The 18,813-nt window shown below is 34.5% G+C and overlaps 1 protein-coding gene across 1 annotated transcript in view; it reads left to right on the top strand.

The window, feature by feature from the left end:
- Window positions 1–910: 910 nt before the first annotated feature.
- The window catches only part of LOC126812008 (ras-GEF domain-containing family member 1B), a 187,900-nt gene continuing 169,997 nt past the window's right edge, over window positions 911–18,813 (top strand). The window contains exon 1 of the mRNA XM_050538108.2: window positions 911–1,490. The gene's annotated coding sequence lies outside the window, so the exon portion shown is untranslated. The remainder of the gene's footprint in view (window positions 1,491–18,813) is intronic.

Here is an 18,813-nt window from a genome sequence, read left to right as displayed (position 1 = left end):
CATTAAACAAAACAAAAGATACTTTAGTTTTATCTCAAAAACTTGAAAAAAACCTGAAGATTTTAGATTTGTGCATATTACCAGTATATATTAATCTGAAAGCGAATATAATGTCAATGTTAATCTTAGAAAGACAGCTATGTTAGAAGAATTAATTTAGATGTCATTATGGTCTTCTTCACTTTTTTTTTCACATAAAAAGATAGACAAAGAAAGTTCAAGAAAACTGAACAGTTTGGAATTAAGTTCAAATCTGGAAATTTATTTCATTAAAAGATCAATCCCTGTAATATTTACCTGTAACATAGGATTTGCAAAATTTCAATCATTTCAAATTTAGCTGTACTTTGTGGTCTTTTACTGCAAAAATTTATTTATTTCAACTTTTGGTTACAAAAATTCAGTAAAATAAGTCCTATTTATAAGAGTATATATTTTTTAGAACTGGACTTTTTAATGAAATTTCTGTTGTAAAGAACTGGTGTTTATTACCGGTAGATATTTATTAGATTAGACATATTAACTATATAAGATAAACTAAAAAGTTGGACTTTGGCATATGTCGCTTAATAAATTTTCATTCAAATCTTAATAAAATTTTCATTCAAATCTTAATAAAAATTTCATTCAAATCTTAATAAAATTTTAATTCAAATCTTAATTTTAAAAAAAAAAATTCATTCAAATCTTAATAAAATTTTCATTCAAATATTATTAAAATCTTAATAAAATTTTCATTCAGATCTTGATAAAAAAAAATTCATTCAAATCTTAATAAAATCTTAATAGAATTTTAAGATGAAATCTTAATAGAATTTTAAGATGAAATCTTAGTATGATTTTCAATGAAATCTTAATTAATTTCAGGGCAATATTATCTGAATGGGATCCATTGGATCAATTTTGAAATTTTAAAGAAAATTGATGAAATATAAAATTCATGGCACATTGATAATTGGATCATAAAATTTATTGATTTAATTTCCTTTAATGTAGTTGATTTAGATAAGTTTAATGGGAGCACATTGGATAAGGAAGTTAGCTCTTAAAAACCCCTTATTAGTACTTTTTTTTAACCTTTTTGACCTTGACCACCATGGCAGATTGGTGGGGTAGAGGAGCTAGTCACCCCAAATATTTTCTTCAGGGCAATTTGCTACATGATGAAAAGTATGCAACAGCATGTGCTTTCCCTTAAATGCATATTTATAATAACAAATGAATCTCTTCTACTGAATTTGATATTTAAGCTGCAGTGGTCAAGAATGTCTTGGGTTCGAATACCTTTGCTGGCTGAGAAGCAATTAGGGGGATTTTTCTAGGCCTGGCGAGGGTTAGAGTTAGTGCATTTATAGAATGATTAAAACCTAATGTCAGTAATGATGCTCATGCAGTTTAATTATTTTATGAACTAATCTAAATGAAGATGTTTTGTTATAGTATTGTTTAAATCGTACAAGTGGAAGAAAGAAGAATTAAACTGAACAAAGGTAGGAATGTCAATAATCTGATTTAGTTAAATATTTGTTTTTTTTCTTAAAAATGGGACAATTTCTTAGCATGGTCCCAGTTTGTTTCTATATTTGTAAATGTTTTACTGGGGCAATACTATATACCGGAAAACACCGGAAAACACCATAAAACATCCAGAAAACACCCAGAAAACACCGGAAAACACCATGTTATACTGAATACCGGAAAACACCGGAAAAACACTAAATACCGGAAAACACACTAAATACCGGAAACCACCCTAAATAGGTAACCCGGAGAAGGGCGATACTATAAACTGGAAACTAACCCTAACCCTAACCCTAACCCAGGCACACAGAGGACCAGGCTCCCGGTCTCCGGATTACCTATTTAGGGTATTTTCCAGTATTTAGTGTGTTTTCCGGTATTTAGTGTTTTTCCGGTATTTAGTGTTTTTCCGGTATTCAGTATAAAATGGTGGTTTCCAGTTGTTTTCCAGTTGTTTTCTAGTGTTTTCCGGTATATAGTATTGCCGGTTTTACTGGTCATTTTTGATAATGTACAGAAAACTTCGCAAATTAAATTCATATTTCATTTTATTTATTTATGGTAATGTATCATGAATGCAAGACTTCGTCAACACGGTGTACACAAAAAATTATATATTGGACTAAGAAATAGATTAGTAAAGCCTATAATAATTATTTATTAAAGATGCATTATGTATGATAAAGAATGGACAGTTATCACTATAATAGTTAAAACATAGATAATGAAAAGGGAATATGTTGAAAATTCCAGTCAAATTACCTCTTTCTGAGCAGAGTTAGAAGAACAGTTTAGTCTTGATTGTCATTGCTACCATTCTTACAATAATAAATAAAGTCTCGGCTATCCAGCAATCGTGTTTAAATCCGTTGAAAATCAAAAGCATCCGATGATCTTGTTTTATATATATAACATAAGAGGCCAAATAAAAGATCTGCATTATGTATTAAAATGAAATGCACGTAAAAGATCCCTTGGCAGTTGGAATTCGATATAAGAGTAGGCCATAATTCGCTGCCCAGGCAAAATTTCCCTCGTAGCACATTATATGGCGTATGCCCGCCATCTTCATTAGCCCAGTCAGAGCAGAACAGTAGGATGTTAAACCTCATTTCATTCATTTGTTACTTGGGCCTCACAAGGACAGCTGTCTAGTCATTCAGGTGAGAGGAAAACCTGAGGTCCCGTGTACACATTGGTATGCACGTAAAAGATCCCTTGACAGTTGGAATTCGATATAAGAGTAGGTCTTGTGTGCACATTGGGTTGCACATAGAAGATCCCTTGGCAGTTAGATTTCGATATAAGAGTAGGCCGTAGCACTCGTGTCCAGGCAAAATTTCCTTCATAGCATACTGTATGACGTATGCCCGTCTTCATTAGCCCAGTAGGAGCAGAACAGTAGGACGTTAAACCTTATAACATTCATTTGTTACTTGGTTAAATATGACACAAAAGGAGAATCCTCCTTTAAACACATACTAATTTGATTTACTTTCATTTATTTATTTAAATTAAGGAAGTAAATGAGTGATAAACCTATTAACTGAATTTCATGTTCTATTATTTCCTTACAACTTATTAAAATCGTTTCCTTGTTATTAATAAAAACCCAACTGGTATTAGTGGTAAATAACCAACAGGTACTTGTGGTAAATACAACCTGTAGGATGAATCCACATTTAGTTGGGGTTGGGCACACTTTCATTCTATCCTATTACGACAACACGTAATTTTGTATGAATATTACTGACATAAATTTGAATACCGTACAGGAATAAAATATGAAGAATAACGAAGCGCACCTATTTTTTTTATTATGTACGAATTTGAATATTTTGTTGACATGTGATTTTTAATTGTGGTCTGAAACTACAACTGGTCAGATCTCTATGTAGTAGACTGGAATAACCAGACACTAGAGATTGCCGAACATAACTGATTAGAAATTACAGTAAAAACATATTATATTATTGTATGCGTTGCGACCCATTTTTGTCAATTTCTAGGTCCCAAATATTAACGATTTAGTTCATTTAAGAATAAAAAATAAACTCATAATTTCATCTTTTAACTTTGGTTGGACATAATGAATAATGACTGAATGGCCAAACACATCACTTAATTCTAATACTTTTAACCTTTTGCTGTTAATGGGTTGGGTTATTTAACTAATGTATCTTGTCCATGACTGTTTCACCGATCTCTCAATCAGTTTTTTTTTTTTTACTAAGGTATTGTGCCCTTGATTCTTTCACCAGTCTTCACAAGATATAGTGTAGTCATTAACAGAATGACAGTTGGTAATAAGTAGATATGTCAGGACTGTCATGTGACCAGGGTGTCATGACATATGTTTGTGTCATGTGACAGGATGTGTGTTAGTGTTAACGGTGTGATATATTTCTAGTACTGAGATGCATGGAGATTTAGGTGTAATTTTTTCAAGATGCATGTCACATGTATGATGTATGACGAAATCTTGAGTTTTTTGTACCATCTGAAAGACTAGACATGTTCCTTGCTAAGGCCCACATCCTGCATTAATCCCTTCTTCCAGGGCTGGATTCAGGCAAAATCGATCATCACCACACCCTGACAAAAACTTGTAGTCACCACACTATGCCCTGGCAAAATTTGTCGTCACCTCACCATGCCCTGACAAAATCGGACATCACCACGCCCTGACAAAATTTGTCATCACCAGACCCTGACAATATCGGTCATCACCACGCCCTGACAAAATTTGTCATCACCAGACCCTGACAATATCGGTCATCACCACGCCCTGACAAAATCTGACCTAAATGGCCACCATATCCAAAACTTAGTACACTGTTTTGTAATATGGTTCTACTCCATTTCACATTTGTCTTAAAAACACAATCACTAAATAAACTTTTTCAATTTTATTAAATGGAAGTCGAATACTTAACAAAATTCTGGAAGTATACATTGTGTTTTCAACTAAAATCGTCGATTTAGGACTTAAAATGTTGGTTAAGTAGCTTAGTGTCTGTTCTCAAGCGGAGTTAACGGTAGACAGCTTAAGTTTAGTATGATGTCATCTGTGACCAGGCCCATAGCCAGGCCTGTGAAGTTTTTAGGGGGGGGGCACACCCGGCACAGTCTACAGAAGGTATTTTAGAGCTATTATCGGCATTTTTTTTTTCGGGGGGTAAAAACATTTTTTCGGGGGTTCATTGCCCCCCCTTGCCCCCCGCTGGCTACGGGCCTGCCTGTGACAGAAAGAACTATGAGTCACATGTCACAAACGTTCTAGTTTCACGTTCTGTAGGAGTGAAAACCTCAAAACAGGGAAAGGTCATTATTTTTAATGAAATAATGAATGGCATAACTTCTGATATAAAAAAGAAAAAAAAATAATAGAAAAAGAAGACAGTTTTTGTTAAAGAATGACTTTCAACTTTCAACTTAGACAGCTGATTTATGGGATATCATGGACATGATGGTTGTAGCTGATTGGATGTTTAATATATGATTCCAAAATAACGTATTTAATTGATGTCATCTGGTGATGAATAGATGTCACAACTAATGTCAGTGTCGTGTAATGACATATTGTTTAATGTCATTTGTTTCATTATATTATGTCTAGATGGGCCATAATGAATTTCTATGTACGGTAGGCAACGTTGACTTGAATGAAGACACAAGCTGACCGGAATAAGATTACTTTGTTACAAGTACAACATAAGATATTGGTACGGATGGCGAGTATATAACAATATATATCACCTATATCATCATAATGGATACCAATTGTCAACATTAAAACCAGTATATCTCTAACAAGATGATTATTAATTAATGACAGGGACCTGTGGACTCCAACCACCTGGCTTTGGTGAGACACATGAGAAGTGTGAGTTATATTATGACCACTCACCACACTATATCAAATTGTTATTACACAGTGCACCATCCACAAACTGGACTCCGGTGCGCTGTACAATACAATCAATTCATACAAACTGGGCTCCAGTGCGATGTAAATACAATCAATTCATACAAACTGGGCTCTGGTGCGTTGTACAATACAATCAATTCATACAAATTGGGCTACAGTGCGATGTAAATACAATCAATTCATACAAACTGGGCTCTGGTGCACTGTACAATACAATCAATTCATACAAACTGGGCTCCGGTGCGCTGTACAATACAATCAATTCATACGAAGTTAAGAATGCTATAATTATCATATAAGAAATGAAATGAGGTATAACATGCTACTGTTCTGTATAGACAGCGCACGGAATATGACATATGGTATGCTATGAGTGACGTTCCGGCTTACTTTTATATTGAATTCCAACTCCCACTGGACCTTGATTTTTTTGTCCCATCCGAATGACTAGACAGCTGAAACGGGGGAACCATGCCTATAAGATAAAGGAGATAAGACATAAATATATAACACAAAGCCATAGATATATCGTATACAGACATAACTGATCAGAGTAATTGTAATGATACTTTATGATGGTGTACAAATATCAAGATTGTTAATTAATATGAAAGATCACAAACTAAGAAGATGAGCAATATTGTCTTTGGTGTCGTCTTCCTATACCTACTAGTCAGTATTATTATAATATGATGTATATATGAACCATGAACTGATAATGTATATATTATATTGTCTTTTGTGTAGTCCTCCTATACCTACTAGTCAGTATTATTATATGATGTATGAATGAACTATGAACTAATGATTTATATATTATATTGTCTTTGGTGTCATCATCCTATATCTACTAGTCAGTATTATTATATGATGTATGAATGAATGAACAATGAGCTAATGATTTTATTGTCTTTGGTGTCATCATCCTTTACCTACTAGTCAGTATGAACTAATTATGTATAACTTATATTTTTTCTGATAACTTACTTTGCGTTATCTTATCTTTTTCAAGGAATTTCAAGTTAATTGCTATGCAGGTGCGGATCCAGATTGGGTGTGGGGGATCCCACCACCACAGGCTCAATTCGGGGGTCGAGGGCCCAGAATACTTGGAATTGGCTTATACAGCATTCCATTTTTTCAAAATTTCTAGGGTAGACCATCAAGACCTGCGTCTCACTAGCTATACAACACTTCAATGTAGGCCTAGATCTGAAATTTTTCGACACACCTCCATCCCTTTCCCCCTTTTGAAAATCCTTAGATCCAACCCAGATGTGGTCCTCCAGGACAAATATCAATGTAAAAACACTGTCACTTGTTTTTGAACTCGTGTAGTCAATATTTACGTGTACTAGCTAGGTGCTTAAAGATACATTATATAAGATTTAGATAAAGAACTAGACATTCTTGCTATAATAGTTCGAAAGGAGATGATGTAAAAAAATGAATAATTTGAAAATTTCATTCAAATTACTTTATTGCAAGCGAAGATATTAGCCTTTAAAGGTTTGACAGATGTGTGCAATAATTTCAACCATCGTACTGGTTGATCGAAGCTAAGTCTCAGTCCACCATATTTGATTAAATCAAAGTATCGCTGAACCATTCTAATCTATTTAATATCGGAGAAATCTGATGCCATCGAGAGTTGATTAAGGCCTGGATCAGTTAATTAATGTCTAATTAATACTTTAGAAAACATTTCAGGCCTAAAGAAAGACCTGCAATAGGCAGATTTAGCTCTTGCATAATGTATGTTTAAGGATTGATTAAAGAAATATATTTTAACGAACTAATAACGGATATGATAAATAAAAGTTTTATATTTAATATTTTTATCTGATAAACTAATTATTGAGATAAACAATAATCATAAAATAAGACAATGAAAATAGTTGATGACCCAACCGAAGATAAAAATCTTATTGTCTTTAAACATTTTACTTTTCCTGATCATAAATCAAAGGATTGTCAAAAAGTTATTTTAATATTTTATAATCAAAATTTTCTTGCACTCTCCTTCCTTTCGATCAAAAAGTTAAATAAAATTGATTTATTATAATGGTGGTAGGAAATGGTAGACGTGTATGATAACTTTGAGATAAGTTTGAGGAAATCCTGCATATTTAATTAAAAGAAAAAAGAGAGAGAGAGAGAGAGAGAGAGAGAGAGAGAGAGAGAGAGAGAGAGAGAGAGAGAGAGAAGAAAGAGAGAGAGAGAGAAAGAGAGAGAGAGAGAGAGAGGGTGTCAGCAGGTGTCAGCATAACACAAAGAGAGGTGGCAAAACAGTTGGAAGTAAATATAGAGCTCTGTAACAGCATAGTAGCTATATGAGTTATGAATTCAATCCATTATTAATAATTCATTTATGTGCTTTTGTACTGGAAAATGGTACCCTGTATTCTAGAGAGATTTTGCAGCATACCCTACCTAATGCACAGTCATTGTATGGTTTATCGAAACACAGCTATGATGAATAATGTGTTTGATGTGCCTTTCTACAATGTAAGTCTGATAAGAGAAGTGATATCAGATGTTACAATAATGTGCCTAATGCACAGTCATTGTATGATTTATGGTTTGTCAAATTAAGTTTATAATCAATAATTAATTGATGTGTTTTTCCCCCAATAATGGTATCGGGTGTTCTAGAAAGTGTTAGCAGCATTCCCCTGCCTAATGCAAAATCATCGTATGATTTATCAAATTCCGCAAACCTTAATGAATGATTAATTGGTGTGTTTTTGGGCTCAAGAAATGGTATCAGGTTTTCTAGAAAGAGTAAGCATACCCTATCTCATGTTGTACAACATCTATCAATACATACACTAAGGGGTATCAGATGTTCTAGAAACAATAAGCATACCCTGTCTCATATACAACATCTATCAATATTATATATCTATACTAAATGGTATCAGGTGTTGTAGAAACAGTATGCATACCCTGTCTTGTGTACAACACCTATCAATACATCTACATTATCAGATGTTCTAGAAACAGTAAGAATACCCTGCCTCATGTACAACATCAATCAATGCATCTTACACTAAAGGGTATCAGGTGTTCTAGATATAGTAAGCACACCCTGTCTCGTGTACAACATCTATCAATACTATATATCTAAACTAGGTGGTATGAGATGTTCTAGAAACAGTAAGCATACCCTGTCTCATGTACAACATGTATCAATATACTATATATCTAAACTAGGTGGGGATCACATGGCTAAGTGGGTAAGACGCTAGCTCGCTAGCCTGGATGTCGGATGTTCGATCCCTGCATTGGCCGAGAAAGTTCATCCAGATTTTCCGGCGTGGTTCTCCCTTGTCAGTGATGCAGGACGGAGGGGCTGACAAGGAAAGCTGTCTAGTCGTTCGGATGGGACGAAAAACCGAGGTCCCGTGTACACATTGGCGTGCATGTAAAAGATCCCTTGGCAGTTGGAATTCGATATAAGAGTAGGCCATAGTGCCGCTGTCCGGGCAAAATTTCCCTCATAGCACACTGTATGGCGTATGCCCGTCTTCATTAGCCCAGGTTAGGAGCAGAAAAGTAGGACGTTAAACTCCATTTCATTTCATTTCTCTAAACTAGGTGATATCACATGTTCTATAAACCGTCAGCATACCCTGTCTTATGTACAACATCTATCAAATCTATCAATACTTATCCATAGTCTTTTTATAGTTTATTGAATTCCTTCCATGATTAATCATTCATTGATGTGTTTTTGTACCAGTGGTATCAGGTGTTTTAGAAAGAGTATGCATACCCTGCCATATCCATAATCGTTTTATAGTTTATTGAATTCCATCCATGATGAATAATTCATTGATGTGTTTTTGCACCATATGTAACCACAATGTATAAATAATGTGACCTTAATATATATTGTATATCACTATATAACAATAAAACCACTATAACCATCAAATATATAGATATTGATACCACGATTATAACAAATCACCTTTTATTTAACATTTTATTCACGTTTCATACAAATAACACTCAAAGTTCATGACATTTAACAATATATATATGAGACATTTTCAATAATTTTTATATCATCATTTCGATTGACATAACATTCTTTTTATCGTTCTGTTCGAATCTGTGATCAAATTTTAGACTATTTTTTATTATTTTGTATATTTCTGAATATCAGTAACTTTAAAATGATATTATTTTTCACCATTTTTCAAAATTGACTTGCTTCACATAACATTAAATAAAATACCATTCATTTTTTACGTTTTATTTTAAAATAAAATAAAAGAATTAAGCTCGTATGATTTTATGTTAAATGAAATTAAAAATGAAACTTCTTAAAATTATAAGCGACTTGCTGTTTACTGGCAGTTGCATAGGTGGCATATAGGCGTAGGAGACCAGTCTTAGTTGGGGGTGGGGGCAGAGGTGATTTGCGGAAAATTTTCTTGATATATGATATGATTTCTTTGATATATGGTCACATTCTATGATGTATGTGCCCAAAACATGGACGGTTCACCTACGAATCTGGAGGCACCTCAGCTTATATGCCCATGATGGGTGGAGCCCTGAACAGGAAGTAGAAGAGCACCAGACCTATGTTGCTCCCCGGCTTGCATTCCCTAAATTTCAGCCTCGGGCAGCCCTAATGTGGATGCTAACGCCAAATAGACATAAGACATATAGATTTCTTTGCTAATATTTATTTGATCATCTTTATTATTAAACACAGAAAAATGAACATAATTACTATTTTAATTTGATTGATAACATCGAGAGAACCCTCAACGAAACTTCACTTTATGCAAGAGCTAAATCTGCCAATTGCAGGTCATTCTTTAGGCCGCAAATCTTATCTAAATTATTAATTAGACATTAATTAAACATACATTATGCAAGAGTTAAATCTGCCAATTGCAGGTCTTTCTTTAGGCCTGAAATGATATATAAATTATTAATTAGACATTAATTAACTTATCCAGACCATAATCAACTCTTGATGGCATCGCTAGCCTGCGACATTTACTGGATCATGACCCGATTTGCTGCTCGACTTCCATTCATAATTTAATAATGAAATGGACGATTGAGACTATGTTTTTTATCGTACAGACTTTAGTAATGATGATCGAGGCTAGGCCGAAATTTCAATCACTCAATTCTCTGTTCATAGTGGATCAATTTGACTGAAATTTTCAGCAAAATTGCCTTTACATATCTAGTTTTTAAGTATTATAGTGAGAACTGCCAGCTCTTTATCTTATCTCCCATAATGTATCTTTAACTTATCCAGACCATAATCAACTCTCGATGCCATCGATGAGAACATTTCAGTCATTTAATGATTTGATTTAAATATGGAGAAGCAAGGCTAAGACTCGAATGACCAGTACAGTGGTTACAATCAATGCACACATCTTACCAAAACTACAACCATTGATAACTTTGCTCAAAATAAAGTAATTTGAATGAAATTTTCAATATATTCATTTTGCATTATCTATTTTTGAAATGTAACGAGAATGGCCAGCTCTTTATCTAAAGCTTACATAATGCTCCTTCAATGTAGTAAATGATGTTCCATATTTTATGTTCTTGTGTTGATTATGTGTGTCAATTACTAAATGCCGCTCAAAGAAAATTTTTATTATTATTCACCTTGATGGTTTGAATGTACCAGCAAGCACCTGTTTGAGATTATGGTAGATAAATATATTGATATAAGTAATTATATCTATATTGTATATATAAGATATACCCTGTGGCTGTATATACCACACCTAGGATTACGTCTCACTTCAAATGAACTGGTAATAATCATAATAATAAGATGTATGAAAAACATTTAGATAATTTCGATAACCATGGAATTATGCATATTTATTTGTTGTTTTTGTTATGAAACAGTTAGGGAGCTGTGGTGGTTCAATGAGTAAGACCAGGAGGTCTTGGATTCGCTCCAGGTGTTGGCCAAGAAAGTTCCTCAGGATTTTCTGGGGTAGTTTCACATGTTTCAATAACTCGTATATTTATTTTCTTTATTCGGATGGGCGAGCCGCAGTTGCTGCTCCAACTTTGTGGAATGAGAAACACTTGAACACTTCCATCAAAAGTGCCAAAACATTACTTGACTTTAGAAAAAAAGTTAAAAACCCACCTTTTTCAACATGCGTATCCAGAGTTACATTAGAAGTGCTTAGAAGCACGCCTCGGCGTGGAATAGGCGCTATATAAATGACTTTATTATTATTATTATTAAGTGGGTCAGGCGCTGACTCACTCGTTCGATGGTCAAGAAAGTTCTCCAGAATTTTCCAGTGTGGTTTTCCCTTGTCAGTAATGCAGAACTGATCGTGCCTAGTAAGAACAGCGTCCGGTCATTCAAATGGTTTGAAATACTGAGGTCCAGTGTACATATTGGTGTGCACGTAAAAGAACCCCTGAAAATTGGAATTTGAAATAAGAGTAGGCTGTAGTGCCACTGTTTGGATGTAGGATGTTAAACCCCATTAGTCATATGGGGCCATTCTCTGATGTTTGTGCCGAAAAACGTAAATACATTGCCCGAAAAATGGACACCGAATCATGTTGGGGCGGGGGGACGCCTACGCAATTACATTTCATTTCAATAAGTATTTTTAAAATACAGATGTGACGTCACCCTTTGATGTTGGCGTACCATTATTTCAAATAATCGTACGGGCAACTTGCCAATCGTACCTTGTCAAATATTAGACTCGAGTGACGTATTTCACTGTAAACGCACGTGCGGAGTGTCTGTATTTTAAGATGTTTAATGGTCTCGAGCTGAGACATTGCGTAATATATTGTAAAAACACTCGGACCTGACGGTCCTCTTGTTGTTACAATATATTACTAAATGTCTCGCTCTCGACCATTAAACAATACATATAGCACTGTCGTCAACAGAGTGTTCATGTTAGACGAAAGAACTCAGACACTGTGTGCAAGTTGGTGGGCCTGTACTAAAACCCTTTACAGTTGGAATTTGAAATAAAAGTAGGCTGAAGTGCCACTGTCTGGGCAAAATTCTCCTCATATCCCACTGCTTGGTGTCTCAGTATTAACTGATTAATAACGATAATAAGATATATGATAGATATACAGATACCATGGAATATATTAATGAATATCACTGTATTGTATATCTAAAAATAACTTAAATTTCTAAATTTCTTGCACCAAATAAGTACCTTGTTATTTAACGAAGTAGGGGTGAAGGAGGGGTATTGGGGGGGGGGGGGAGGGAGGGGAAGGGGGCTTTGATCTGTTGTAAATGGTGTGAGTGAGAGACAGTTGTTTCCCAGTCATCATCATATGTCTTCGCCAAAGAGCTGTCACTTAATAACATACAGCTAGTAAATGTCAACCAAATATCTAACAGATAAAAATTATTTAAAATACAAAAAATTCAAAGAATACAATGTGGTAAAAATGAATATATGAATATTAGTTGAAATCCTGTAAAACGATAAATGGGTTTTCAAATTTTTCTTAAAAACAGGTATTTTGGGGTTATTGTCCAACTCTACTTTTTTTGTTATTAATGTCTTCTATTCAAATATTACATAAAAAAGATTAAAATTAATGAATGGTAGAAAGTTCGTTTTATAAAATCACCTCATGTGACTGATATATTATAATATGGGATGTACACTTTACCATCCGGCTGTCATTTTTTGGGGGGGTTGTTTGAATGTTCTATTCAAATATTTAATAAAACTTTGAGTGTTCTGTACAAATATTGAATACAAGTTGTAGAAAGATTATCATCTACATGCTGATATTTTTAAAAGTATTATACAGGGTTAGAATTTTTTATATATATATCCATATATTTGTACAGGTAAACACTGTTACCACTTTCCTAGAGACATTTTTAAAAATACAGGTTAATTTTTTTTATTTATGTCAACAATCTGGCCATTTTTATAAGGGATATTTTTTGTTTAAATTAGACTTCCAATTTTTTTTGTTTATGTAAACAATCCGGCCACTTTCGTAATGGATGTTTTTTTTAAATTAGGCCCAAATATAATACCTGTTTTTAATGTTTAAGGTTTTTAAATGTAAACATTGTGATCACTTTTGTATGAATATTTTTTTATTACCTAGATGAGTTTTTCTCCCTCTTGTGTGTATGTATTATAAGTGTTTGCAGCATTTTTTTTTATTAACTAGATGATCATGTGATTTGATAATAGTTTTCCTCCCACTTGTGTATTTGAATATGATATAAGTGCTTGCAGCAGACGGCATTGTTAATGGTGCACCTATTTATTTACAGACGTTTTAACTGAATTAAAGGCCCTATCCTTTTTTTGTTTGACAAAATTGGAAATAAAATTGGGTTTTAACATTCTGCAGGGTAAACCAAGATGGGCATATACCTTGCAGTCTGCTATGAGGGAAATTTGGCCTTGACAGTGTCATATCCATCAAGAAATAAAATTAAACCATATGTCATGTTAGTCACGAAATGACCTAGTTTGTGTCGAGTGGACGTTAAACCCCATTTCTCTCTCTCTTGTCATATCCATCGACTCTTCATCGCATAAAGTCCTTTCAAGGGTTCTTTTATCAAGGACCTCTATTTTTTGGACCATCCAGATGACTAGACACTGGAAAATCCCAGGGACACTGCTTAGTCGACACCGATCAATAAACTTCCTGATTATTGTGAACAGGGCTAGATTAAGCTTGGATGGAGCCCCTGGCTGAAAATGTCACTGGGATCCTTTTGAAAGTGCAGATATTATAAAAAGACTGTAAGCAATCCAATTTCCACTGGCCTTAAGTATAATATTAACTAAGAAAGGTTAAACTCTACTGTAACTCTGTCTTTCGATGAAAGCAGGGGACTATTAAAATGAGTCCGTTCGTCAATCCATCACACTTTTTGAGACAGAATAACTCTCCTTCTAATTAGTGTGGGTGTTCATTAGGTGAAGGCCTTGATGGAGTTCAAAGATGAGCATTCTCTACTTAGGGTAAGCAAAGATAAGCAATTTGATTGGTTGATGCTTTGGGACATGATAACTTTCGTTCTAATCTAGTGAGAATGATGAAACTGATGATAGTTTTAAAATATCAATACCTTGACTAAGTTCAATAATGATTATTTTCTGCTCAGGGAAAGCAGAGCGAAAAGAGATTTGATTGGTTGAGACTTGAAGCTCGATAACTTTGATTCTGTGTGAGACTGATGAAACTCAGAGTATAGATTCATTATATCAATATCTTGACTAGGTTCGAGGATGAGAACTTTCTACTTAGGCTAAGTAGCGATAAGCAATTTGATAGGTCAAGACTTTAGAACATAAATACTCTGCTCTTAATTGAGGTAGACTGTTTAAACTTGATGTAGATGTTCATTAGCTTAATATCTTGACTGAGTTCAATGATTAACATTTCCCGCTAAAGCTAAGCAGAGCTAAGCAATTTTATTGGTTGACAAGATAACTTTGATTCTAACTGAGCCACTGCTACTTCTATTACATTTATAGGTCCATAATGAGATAATGAAGCTTTGATAGGGTGTGACCCATGTACTCACAGAAATACAGTCCACCGCTGATAGTTCGAGACTACCACTGAAGCGTGCACATTCGCCGTGCCGAGACCAACTTACTGACAGTATGATACTATAAATAGCCATGGCACGTGCAATTCTCTACAAATCTATCAACTATTACAGCCGTAAAAAATTTATTGTTGACGATTTTGAATAGCAGTAAAATTAAGCTTCTTGGTTATTACAACAGATTTAGAAATTACGTTCGTTTCATTTTTTAAATCGCTTTATCATTAACTGTACCGTTAAGAGCGGCATTTTTTGGTTTAGTACAAATAATATCTCTGAATCACTCGGGTTAGACAGGAACATGATACTAGCAGTAGTTTCATTTTACTTTTACAAGCTTCTTAAAACGATTGTTGAGCTACCTAACGTGCTTATTTCTAAATTCAATTTCTTGTTCTAGCTTTCTGTTATGTTTCGTAAAAAAGTAGTCTTGATTATCCCGACCTGTCAATCAGACGTAGAATGGTCGATAGACTGGTCAAGCGAGACTAATTTCAAAACAAGGGCACGTAACCTATCTTTTACTCAAAAGTGTCTGGATGTTATGGACGACTCTTGGAACCAGTTTTCAGTCTATTATTTATACATGATTAATGGTCATAGCTTATTAAGTACAACATGATCGTTTATTTAGTGACTATAATTGTGTGAAACTGATTTGAGACTTGGCATATATATAAATATTGTGGCGTAATTGTCGAGATATATGGAGATATTTATTTATGGTGGGTCACCCTAGCTTTGAGACAGTTCTGCTTATTTAGGTGCATACATGTATATGATTACAGTGGAGTGAGCCAAAACGGTGTTATTTCCATGTATGTAGTGGAGACAAAAACATTCTCTGCATCAGCATTAAAACCTGGGACATGTTTCACGAAATTTTAACTAAGATAAAATCCCAATTTTATTAATTTGATTGGATAATATTAGATTGATTTTTGTGGTTAGCCAATCAAAATTGAAGTATCTACTAAAATTTGGATTTTATTTTTAGTTAAGATTTCGAGAAACACAGCCTAGTTCTATTGTACTGCATGGGATTTAAAAAATGAAGTACACCTTTAATATGTACTTGATGTAGGTGTGGACCTTTAATATGCACTTGATGAAGGTGTGGCAGCTAGGTATATTAATATTAGTAAAGATTTATTTTTATAAAATGGGAAGGTGTGATACAAGACAAGATCGGTCACATTAATCAGGTATGATAGAAATAAGATGTGCTCTTTTATATTCAAATTACGCAAAATATTAAAGCAGCATTAGGTAAAATTAGATAAAGAGCTGACAATTCTCACTACAATAGTTATAAAATAGATAATGAAAAGAGAATATGCTGAAAATTTCTGTCAAATTACTTCACTCTGAGCCTAGATATCGGCGATATAATTATAGTCTAGTCTCAATTTTCATTACTACTGTTGTTTCCATATTAAACAAAATCTTGATTATCCATTTTACAGTAACTGTATCGACCACAAAATGTATTTAATTCTACTTGTAACATGGACGGGAAATCTTACTTTGTTCTTTTCGTTGAATAAGCAGATTGTTTTCCCTCTAGTAGATTGGGTGGAGCTTAACCGTGCAATAACTAGACATGTTCAATGTTATTGCACACTTTTGCTGGTTTACACTAGTTTTAGTAGAAATCATATAGAGAAGTGGGGTGGGTTTTCTGTCCAATAACAACAAGCATGTTGAGCAGGTGTCAGTGTTGTTACAAGTCATTTATAGCACGCTTCATTCATTAACTGGTTTAACATTTAAACCTGTTAACTCGTGAAAGCCGTGCTATAAATATAACTTATATGATTATGGTCTTGATAGGTTAATTAATAGTTTATACAACATTGAAAACACAAATTATTTGTCAATATAAATCAACATTGATGTTGTGATCTTATCGGGAAAAGAGAGAGAGAGAGAAATGGGATTTATTGTCCACTCGACACAAACTAGGTCATTTCGGGATTAACACATGGTTTTTAATTTTATTTCAATAATTCGCTTGCGTGTATGGGGCTTTAGCAGTGGGAGGAAACCGAAGGACCAGGAGAAAACCCACGAGGTTGGACAGACGACCCTACTCCTTGTCACGTACAACCGGGGATTCGAAACCACGCCAGTTGACCCAATGACAGGTCGTATGATACAGCACGCACATGCTAACCATTCGGCCATCCAACCCCCCTTACCGGGAAAAGATTGGCTTCTGATATCCAATATTTAAGATAAAATAAACCTTTTTGCCATTGGTACACGAATCGTGTACCATAATGCGTTTCAAGGCCATTTGTAACAAGGGACTCGAAGAACGAGGCTAGACATATTCCACAAGACATGTCAAACAGTGACGCCATTTTGTTATCATGAGAGCATGCACAATAAATAATATCGGTGTAGACTAGAATAACCAGATGCTAGAGATTGCCATTCTATTGAGATTTCTGGCGTATTTCACCGAATATAACTGATTTGAAATTAGAGTAAAAACGGAAACGATTGAATGTTAATCAGTTTATATACGTTCATATTACATTATTATATGCGTTACGACCCATTTGTGTCAATTTCTAGATCAAAAATATTTGAGATTTAGCTTTTTTAACTGCTGATTATTAGATTCATCATATTCTTCACTATTCGCAGAGTAAGCTCCATGTATGGTCATCTGACACATACCTCAACGTTTACTCTGTAGAATGTTCACTCCTAGATTTTACTAGGATGTGGGACATTGTAGTCGTGTGGTGAGGGCTCTGAAATCTCAAGTAGAATGTCACATGTAAGTTCAAATCCTGGCAAGAAGAAATGAAATGAAATGAAATGAAATGGGGTTTAACGTCCTACTGTTCTGCTTCTATACTGGGCTAATGAAGACGGGCATACGCCATACAGTGTGCTATGAGGGAAATTTTGCCTGGGCAGCGGCACTATCGCCTACTCTTATATCGAATTCCAACTGCCAAGGGATCTTTTACGTGCATTCTAATGTATACACAGGACCTCGGTTTTTCGTCTCATCTGAAGGACTAGACAGCTGTCCTTGTCAGGCCCTCCGTGCAGGGATTGAACATGGACCTCCGGGTGAGCGAGCCAACGTCTTACACACTGAGCCACCGTGGCTCCCCTGACAAGAACAACCAAAGGATTTGGTTCCTATTGTCAGGGTTAGGTCTTCCAAGGTTGATAAGGGGAACCATTATATTATTAAGAGAGAGAGAGAGACATAAACTAGGTCATTTTGGGACTAACATATGGTTCAATTTTAAGCACAAGCTGGGAATCAAAACCACAAAACTTGTCTTTATGACCTAATGTGCACTCAAACCATTTAAACCATTCCGCCACCACTCATTTCCCTGGAAACCATCTTAAATGTGATTCTCTCTCTCCAGGTCTGTCGTTAAATTGCGATAAAACTTTCCTTTCATAAAATAATAAATAATTTGTGGAATCAATCAGTTCATTGTTTGAATGAAACAAGACAAAAAAAAAACGTTATTGATTAATACAGAATGATACATCTAGAGAATAAAAAATGAAGACAATACGTGATGGATCATGTTCATATTTATTTTCTTTCGAAATATGTTATAAAAGAATTGATTGAAATATTGAATTCTGTTTCACCACATGGTTCGTGAAATTGACATTGATGTATAGATGAACGTCAAGTCATATGTTTCAACAACTTGTATTTTTATTCTCTTTATTTGGATGTGGGGGGAGCCGCTGTGGCTGAGTGGGT

The sequence above is a fragment of the Patella vulgata genome, chromosome 2 (genome assembly GCF_932274485.2).
Source record: "Patella vulgata chromosome 2, xgPatVulg1.2, whole genome shotgun sequence".
Taxonomy (NCBI): domain Eukaryota; kingdom Metazoa; phylum Mollusca; class Gastropoda; family Patellidae; genus Patella; species Patella vulgata.
Note: the sequence above shows the minus strand (reverse complement) of the source record. Positions and strands in the feature narration are given on the sequence as shown.